The sequence below is a fragment of the Dermacentor andersoni genome, chromosome 4 (assembly GCF_023375885.2).
Source record: "Dermacentor andersoni chromosome 4, qqDerAnde1_hic_scaffold, whole genome shotgun sequence".
Classification (NCBI taxonomy): Eukaryota; Metazoa; Arthropoda; class Arachnida; order Ixodida; family Ixodidae; genus Dermacentor; species Dermacentor andersoni.
The window spans coordinates 3040776-3050643 of record NC_092817.1 but is presented as its reverse complement, the minus strand read 5'-3'; positions in this window follow the sequence as shown (position 1 = coordinate 3050643).

Genomic DNA, 9868 nt, shown 5'->3' with positions numbered 1-9868 from the left:
GTCATCCTCAGAAATGACCAAGAAATCCCAGCAAAACATGTCATACATACATTTGGAACAAGCGTAATGCCCACCTCTCTGGATGCAGGGTGCGTAAAAGTAAACGTCAGACCATATATCCCGAACCCAAGACGGTGTTTCAAGTGCCAAAGGTTGGGACATGTTCAAATACATGCCGAGGCCGAACAAACTGTACGAAATGCCGGTCCAATGATCATCAATATGAAAACTGCACCTCTTCCCCATATTGTATTAACTGCAAAGGGGATCATCTAGCCTACTCGCGGTCTTGCCCATGCTGGAAAAAGGAAAACGAAGTAATTGCAATATCTGCGAAAGAAAAAAATTCGTTCTTTGAAGCCAGAAAGCGGCTATGGTACCTTCCGTGAAGAAGTTATGCCGATGGGACGCAGGTGGGGCCAGCGTCACAGAGGCCTCCCGAGTCCTCCGAGCCCACGCGCAGTGGTGCCGCAGTGAGCCCTCCCGCCCCCGTGGTGGAAGCAGCCACTGCTGCTCCACCCTCTTCAAAGGCCCTGCAGACACCAGTCCCGCAGGGCCTAAAATCAAACGAACCCCAAGGCCCGAGCGACGTGTCTCGGCGCCCAACTCTCGTTCCTCCAGCGCCTCAGAGACGGCGATGGAGGTCGACGCAAAAACCCAGGTGTCATCGACTCCAAAGGACAAGCGGTCTGTCGAGCGCGGAAAGAGGGACAAAGTCCCAATAACCAATTTTAATACGAAAGCGATAACCTAAAGGTTATCGCTACTTCATGTCAACCTTCTTTAGACCTGTGTCACCTGATATCTTTCTTATTCTCATTAACATTTAATGCCTTTTTTACCTTTCAATTTCATAATGGCTTTAATTACCCATTAGGATTGTAGAGGTCTCTTACATAACTTTGGTGACATCAAGGACCTGTTATTTAATTTCTCTCCTGTGGCCATGTGCTCACAGGAAACAAACTCAGGCGAAAAGCAAAAAAAAACATTTTAGAAGGCTTCACTGTTGTACGGCGCGACCGTACTCAGGCGAATCGGCTCTCGGGTGGTGTAGCCATTGTTCTGTAGAGCGGTATTCCAGCTAGAGAAGTTGCCATTAATAGTCACATAGAAGCCATTGCTGTCAGTTTTAACACTAAAAACCATCACCATTTGCTCAATATACATTCCACCACATTCACGTTTTACTGTGAGAGATCTGGAGTTACATTTATACCAGCTACCTGAACCTTTCTTGATAGCGGGTGATCTTAATGCACATAACACGTTATGGGGTAGCAGAACAAGTGACACCAGGGGACAAACACGAATATTTTACACTAACAAATGACATATGCCGTCTAAACACTGGTACTGCAACATACTGCTCCCCAAGCACAGGAGCAATGAGCTGCCTAGATTTGGTGCTGTGCTCTCCATCTCTCCTTATCGATTTTAAATGGGCTGTTATCGACAATTCATATGGTAGTGACCTTATGCCGCATATAATTCACAGATTATCTCCTTTCTAGACAATACCGTCGAGATCACCTCGTTGGAGACTTCATCTAGTAGGCTGGCCTCTCCAGCGAAAAGGCCAGTCTGGAGGATATGTCTGCTGATCTAACAATAGATGAAATGAACGAAAAATTTACTGCCTCTATACTTGCTGCAGCAGAACAGACGATCCCGCAATCCTCCGTCATCTTAGGAAAAAAATTAAAACCCTGCTGGACAGATGAATGCACAAACACTAAGAAATTACAAAATAAAGCGTGGGGTATCTTTCGGCGATACCGCACACAAGATAATCTACTCTCTTTCAAAAAAGCAAAAGGATAGCCAGGTACACACGCAGACAAGCCGAAAGACAGTCCTGAAAAAATTATGTCTCGTCAATAAATAGCTCGTTAACTTCTAAAAGAATGTGGGATCAGGTTCGTAAGTTTCGAGGCGACTACAGTCCTTACACGATACCCATACTTTCACCCCCAGGCACACAAACAAATTTAGTAGAACGAGCAGACATATTAGGGCAGCATTTTCATGATATATCAAGCTGAGTAAACTATTCTGCTACATTTCTCAAATATAAGCAATCAGCGGAAAAACTAAGGCTTCCGACCACAGGAAGCTCAAAGAGATCCTATAATGCCCCCTCAACACTACCGGAAATCAATAGAGTACTCACCACTGACAAAGAAACAGCACCTGGTCCGGACAGAGTACATTACGCAATGCTCGCTCATATATCTCCTAATGCAGTTGAAAGCTTGCTTCATTTTTTTATATAATCTAGGAAATGGGAAAAATGCCGAATGAGTGGAAGAAAGCCATCATAATCTCTTTCTTGAAAGCTGAACAACGTCCCACAACAGCAACCAGCTACATGCCTATGGCACTCACATGTTGTCTTGCAAAGTCTTATGAAGCCATTATAAACATAAGGTTGACATACGTCCTTCAAACGGAGAACCTGCTAGATAAGCATCAGTGTGGGTACAATAAAGGTTGCTGTACAACGGGATCACCCAGTCCAGCTAGAACACGAGATACGTGCGGCCTTTCTACACAAGCAATGTTGTCTCACTGGTTTCCTTGATTTAGAACAGGCGTACGACACAACATGGAGGCTTGGTATTTTAAGGGACTTAGCAGATTTAGGAATCCGTGGTAGAATTCCCAAATGTCTGGCCGATTTCATTTCGGACCGAACATTCCAAGTGCGTTTAGGAAGGGTGCTGTCACGTGTATTCATACAGGAAAATGGTGTGCCACAAGGATGCGTATTAAGCACAACATTGTTTATGGTGAAATAAGGTAATTCCATCCTCTGTAATGCATTCAATATATGTGGATGATCTACAAATTGCGTTCGTGCATCGAACCTGGCAACCTGCGAACGGCAAATTCAAACTAACGCAGTGGACGTCTGGAAACGGTTTTCGCTTCTCAAGTGGAAAAACTATAAGAGTTGTTTTTACACAAAAAAGAGGCTTACAATCAGATCCCATCCTTAAGCTACAAGAAGCCACACTACCAGTAAAAGAAGAACACACGTTTCTTGGTGTTCGGTTTGATAAAAACTTGACCTTTCTTGCGCACATAAATTGCCGTAATAAAAAAGCGAACAATGCATTTAACGTCCTCAGTCCTTTCCCTGAAGCGCTGGGGCTCTCACGGTAAATGCCTGCTACGCATCTACCGTACTTTGGTGCGCAGCATATTAGACGATGGTAGCATCATATATGGTTCAGCCCGACAGTCTTACGTCCGACGACTTGATCCAGTTTATAACCTTGGACTACGACTGGCAAGTGGTGCTTACAGAACATCGCCTGTCCAGAGCTTTCATGTTGACTGTAATGAACCCCCTTTACAGCAGCGCAGAGTGCTTCTAACTTTTTCTAACGGGTTTTTGACACAAAGAAGCAGCACGCCTTGGTGCACTAAGTCAGTAATTCCTGCGAGGACGGAAGGATTAATCCTTTGTGTTCGAACGCATCGGTTAACCATACATCTCGGAGGCCACGTCCTGGCTTCGCAGGCACGCCGCTAGATGGTGTTAAAGCCGAAAGTAGAACCTGGATGAAATACACAGCTCTATACGCGCAAAGGGCGCTACTGGGGCACCTTCTCGGAAGCCACATATGGAGATCGCGTGGACTTGACAGGGCCGCTACTGGATGTGGTGCAGCCCAGAGGAGAGCGCGATAGAGGAACCCGGCTGCAGTGCACGCCTCATGTGTCCTCCTCGGTAGATCGCATACTTGGATAGTCAACGTAGATGAGTTCTGCCGGAATTTATTTTGTCTACTGATCTCAGCGCAACAATGCAGCTTCTTCAGCATTACGATCGCGGTTCTTGCTACGCTACTATTGGTCACGAATCAGTTCCTCTTCCCTCTCGATTTTCCTTAAGCATTCGAGAGCTTGAAAAGGTCTCAGAAAGTGAGCCCACTCACCAGCAAGTGGTAGTAGGAGCTGATGTCTTTTTCGGCGTCGACGAAGCAAGCGGCACGCGGGTAGAAGACGCGCAGTGAAAGCGGCATGCGGACAACGCCTGCTGGAGCTGGCTCGTAGCGGCGGACGCCCGCGCTCGTCCAGTGGAAGGCAGCCACCAGCAGCAGCACGGGCAGCAGCCAGCCGATCAAGGAGATCCGCCAGCGACGCCACAGGAACAGGCAGCGTTGCGACATCAGCACACCGGCGGTCACCCATGCACTCGCCTTCTCGCCACGGATGCTCGCCACGTTTGCCACTTCGGCGGCTGCGGTTCAGTCGACCACCGATGACGAAGCGACGTGAGCGCAAAAAACTGCGTTGCTCTTTTTACAGTAGAATAGGCTTACGGATAATTCTCCAGCAAGCTTCTGGCTGCAAAATAACAGAAGTTAGGACTAATCATCATCATCAGCCTATTTTATGTCCACTGCAAGGACGAAGGCCTCTCCTTGCTGTCTCCAATTACCCCTGTCCTGCGCCAACCGATTCCAGCTAGTGTTTGTGAATTTCTTAATTTCAAGACTGCACCTAGTCTTCTGCCGTCCGCGACTGCGCTTCCCTTCTCTTTGCACCCATTCCGTAACCGTAACGGTTCACCGGCTATCTAACCTACGGATTACATGACTTGCCCAGCTTCATTTCTTTCTCCTAATGTTGATTAGAATATCGGTTATCCCTGTTTCCTCTGTTATCAACAACACTCTCTTCCCGTCTCTTAACGTTACGCCTAACTCTTCGTTCCATCGCTGTTGGCGCGGTCCTTAACTTTGTCGGGCCCTTGGGCCCTCCTCTGCAGCGCGCACGGGGGAAGCCTTTGAAACGTACGCCAAAACAGCACTCGTCGCATGGAGCATGCACACCGAGCGCGTTATCGTAAGAACTCGAGCGGAGACTGCCGGGAAGGCGGCAGCCCGATAGGAAGGCCATAGAGTTTCTCACTACATTACCTAGAGGGAAATCTGGCGCTGCTGCGCTGTGGTATGCATGGGAATGCCGGCATCTTGTGACTTCGGATTGGCATCGTTCTCGGAGAAACAGGACACCTTGAAGACGCGCTTGGCAAGCACCCAGCCAGCGCGAGCCTCGCAGACATATATACCGTCATTCCCATGACGGCACGGTGCCCCCTTAAGAAACTCCCATAGACGGTGGCGCCAGATTTCCCTCTAGGTGTTATAGTGAGAAACTCTATGAGGAAGGCAGAAGAGACGGCACTCGGGGCTTTTTCGGGGGCGCGGGCCTGTGGAGGCGCTGGTGGGGCGTGGCTCGTCGAGTTTTTTTCCGAGGGTGCTGCAGAGCGGGGTTTTCCCCTCGCTCTGCGTTTTTGCATTGTGTCTGCGTGAAAGAGTGCTCTTGTTGTTCGCTTTTGGGACTGTGTCTGCGCGCCTGGTTCGGTGCTTGCTTGCTGTCTGCGCTTTATGCATTCTGTTATCGACCGAAAGATTGTGTTGGTTGACGGCTTGTGACGGCTGTTCTTTCGTCGCTTCCTTTGACTTGTACATTTTGTTGCCTAGCTGTTCTGCTGCTTGTTTCTTTGCCTTGTTCTTTTCTGCTATTGGCGGCGAGACTGCGGTAATCGTTTGAGTGCTTCATTATGTCGTAAATTAAATGGGTTTCTGTTATTTGCCCCACTCGTCCTTTGTCGTGCTGATCGCGGCATGCGGACCCCCCAAGCGAAGGCGAGGGGCCTTCAACTTGTTTTCGATCTTCTTTGTCAGTCCACAAATTTCCGCCCCATATGTTAGCCGCTGTAGATGGCACTGATTGTACACCTTTCCTTTTAATGATAATGGTAAGCTTCCAGTCAGGAGCTGACAATGTGTGCCGAATGCGCTCCAACCCATTTTTATTCTTCTGTAAATTTCCTTGTCATGATCAAGGTCCCCGGTGAGTAATTGACCTGGGTAAACGTACTCCTTCACAGACTCTAGAGGCTGACTGGCGATCTGGATCTCTTGTTCTTATTTATCATTATGTTTGTCTTTTACATAATAATCTTCAACCCCACTCTTATACGCTCTCTGTTAAGGTACTCAATCGTTCGCTGTAACCAGTCGCCTGTGTTGCTGAACAGGAAAATGTCATCTGCAAATCGAAGGTTGCTGTGATATTTACTGTTGATCCTTACTAGCTCTTAAGCCTTCCCAGTCTAATAGCTTGAATACTTCTTCCAAGCACGCATTCACTATCATTGGACAGCTTGTGTCTCTTTGTCTGACCCCTTTCTTTATAGATATCTTCTTACTTTTCTTTTGCATAATTAAGGTTGCTGTGGCATCTCTGTAGATACTTTGCAAAGTATTTACGTAAGCGCTCTGTGTTCCTTGATTACGCAATTCCTCGAACACATTCGCTGCATGCGGGATGACCACCGACGGCGGCCGCTGTTGCACTGCGCAACACCAAAACGAAAAATGGTCCCTTGCAGAGCAGGTCGTACGCGATTGTTTTTACTGGTGAGTTAATTACACGAGTACACTGCGCTTTGAAACAGTGTCTTTTTCGTGAATAATAGGTGAGATTAACACAGGGGAGTATCTTGCTTCGCGGCATTAACGTAGTCACATCCACTTTGAGCACTCATACGCTTCCGCGTAACCCACGTTCGCGAAGTGAACCGTCACTGTAACATTTTTTTATTTTATTTTATACACTCAATTTACAAAATTCATGACGTGGCGCCATCTCCTCATTATTGGCTGTGCCATCACGTGCACAATGACGCAGGTTTTAGACCACACCTTTATTCAACCAGATCGCTTCGACGTGACGCGTGCAATAACGCATGCACTAGGCAGGCCTTTAGTAAGCGAAGACCGTGGCGTCGGGGAAGCGTGTTCGTCTAGCCCCCCGGAGGCCCCTGTTCGACTCCCACTCAGACAGAAATGTGGGAACATTTATTTTCGAAGCCATTCGTTTACCTTGTTTACAAACCTCCCTGAGAAATTTGACGCCCATCTGAGATTTCCTTGGCGTGTTTTTTCTGCATTCGTTGTCCGCTATTTTCAAAATATCTTTCGATCACGCCGACGCATTTCCGCATAATGGGGTACATAATGCTTTCGCATTAGTGAAGCTTTACCGTAAGGGTGAAACAATAAAGGTGATAGCCACATGTTGGAATATTACACTATGTAAGGCAGTTGCAGTATGAATTGCAGTAAACATATATGCTGCCTAAGCAGACAAGCATGGATAGAAAGAACTCCATGAACCTGAGCAGCATCGGCTACACCCGGCGACAACTTTCTGTGGTAGCACAGCCAAAGCTACGGAGCAAAAGCGCACTTTTTTTGCTACGCGCCTGCATGTAGTCTGCAAATGTGACCATCTGTGGACTACGCAGCATCAAACGAAACACACCAGCTATTCTTTCCTTTCTTATTAGAGATTTCTTTTTTTAACAACAGAAACGTACTGCGTAAAGGGTTCATTCGTTCTGCTGTTTCTCGTTTTTTTAGCTTTGCAGTTCTCACGATTAGTTTTGCCGCTCATTTAAACAAAGATAGCGTCCCTCTGCTAGAGAAAGCGTGAGAGACTGCTCGTAAGATTTTAGATTTTTTTTTAGATGTTGTTTTTTATGCGGACAGTTCAAGAAATGCCCACGAAGAGAGGCCTAAGGAGGCAATCTGTCTCCTGACTGGGCCTCATCTGAGTTCGTGTATCAGATGCAAATCATGGTAGCTGTGCATCGCGGAATGTATCGCTGGCTGCATACGATAACGGGCAAAGGGGCTGTGTAGCGTGCTACCACATGCGGAACGTGCGTCACTGGTCGAGATGGCCAGCGACCGTAACGCCGTCAACAAGGCCGCCTTCGGCGAGTCCGAAAGCTATGCAAGCCCAAGTGCGATTACGAACTGTACGTAAAAGAAACTGCCCATTTAATAAATTTCATGGCATACAGGGTTGGATTTCTCCGTTGTTCACTGTGACGGATGTAATTATTTTGGCAAGATTTCGGGTGCAGCGCTGGAAGCGTCTGCAAGTACGGGTGACAGTGCTCCTGCCGCTTCGCGATCACAACGGTCCACTTCGGGGATGCGATCACCTTGGAAAATTTTGCTCGTAGCGCCAGACGCATCTACGGTCGCGCCAGAACGCTTTAGGGCATTACAGCAGGGGGGGAGGGGGGGAGAATAGTGGCGGGAATAGTGGCATTCTTCAAGGCGCGGTAGTCACCGCAGGGCCGCCAGTCACCTGGGGACTCCTTGGAAACCATGTGCAGAAGAGGTGCCTAAGGACTTGATGATGGTCGCACAACGCCAAGCTCGACCACATGGTCGAATTCGGCTCTGGCAATCTTGTGTATATTGGGTGCGATTGAGTTCTTCCTTGCCTGAGTGAGTTGTCTCATCAACAAATGAACAAACTCGAACACCAATTGGCTTCCTAAGGGAAGTTGTAATGTCCTTTTCTTTGCTGGAACCGCATTTTTCCAATGAATTTTTTACTTCTGTGACGCGTAAGATACTTTATAGTGGTCTGGTTGATGTTTCCTTGCCGCATCTTGTTTACCGCACCATGTATAACTTAGGACCTGAACGCAATGTGCTGAAACGAGTTAAAAAATGCCGGTTAGAGCTTCAGCGAAAACATTCTTTTTTCAATTGCATTCGGGCACTCTCCTTGTGAAGCCATGGCTACAAAGCAAGGGCTTCTTTGTTCCATGGTCTGTAACTGCATCATATGTAAGAAACCTGAAACTATTGAGCACATCTTCATGGATTGCCATGACTCCTTTTTCTTGTGGGATGTTTTCAAACGAACTCTGAAGAAAGAGCTGCCGTTAAAGTCCTTTCGATATTCGGTTCTTACCATGTGCAGACACAGAGGGAGTGCCGGGTGACTTTATAATGCTTTTGTGTATGAGCAGCGTGTGGAAAACGCGTATGGATGTCAGGAATGCCCGCGTAGATAAGAGGTCTGCGAGGGAACACCTCAGTGAATGTCTTAGGTACACGCGTGATGCCCTCAATCACATGATTGAACCACCAGAGTGGTTTCAGGAGCTTGACACTTTGTTGTCTGTGATATCCTCTTTGAGGACCTTTTAAATATGTACAGTCTCTCGAAATGATGCAATATTATTTTTCTGTACCAAGTTACCTACTTTGTACGCGTTTGCGTGGTGTTGTAATGAAGGTAATGAAGAAACGAAAAAGCGATTGGGTGCGATGCGTCGTCATCGACTGTGCGCAGGTCGTCCTGTCGTGATAATACAGTGGGTGACATCGTGGTTGACAGGACGGATGAAATTGGACGGGCGAAGCAAGTCTGTAAACTCGTCCAATAAGTGCTCATAGACCTATGAAGGTGGCTTGTTGGTAACAGTGCTGACGCCGGCTGTTGACGCTATACCTTGCACCGTTAGGTGTGTCGTAGCATCTACAAGACGCTGTGGGCCACGTCCACAAACAGGCCAAACCGACGAAGAAACTCTGCACCAAGAATCGGGCAAGCCGCGTCCGCTACGAGGAAAACCTACCAGAAAAGCCGCCGAAGTCCAATGTTGGTGTGAGGACGCGTTCACCATAAGTAACGATGTTGGTCTTGTTGACGGCTCGCAGTTCAACTGCAGATTGGCGATTCTTCGGACATGCAGGCGAGGGTGGGACAACGCTAACTTGGGCTCCCGTGTCCACTAGAAAACGGAGCCCAGTTGCCCTGTCGAAAGCGGAGAAAGCGACTGCTTGCTGGACCGCCACCACTCGCCGCTACTTGTGGTGAGCCAGATAGCTTTCCCAGAAAGTGCAGGGAGACGCTCACTATCCGGCGGCTGATACCAGCACTCGCCGGGACGCGGCGATCGAGGTGAGCAACGCCGGCGTGACCGGGAGCGGTGGCGTGACAAATATCGAGAGCGTGCAGACAGGGTGGC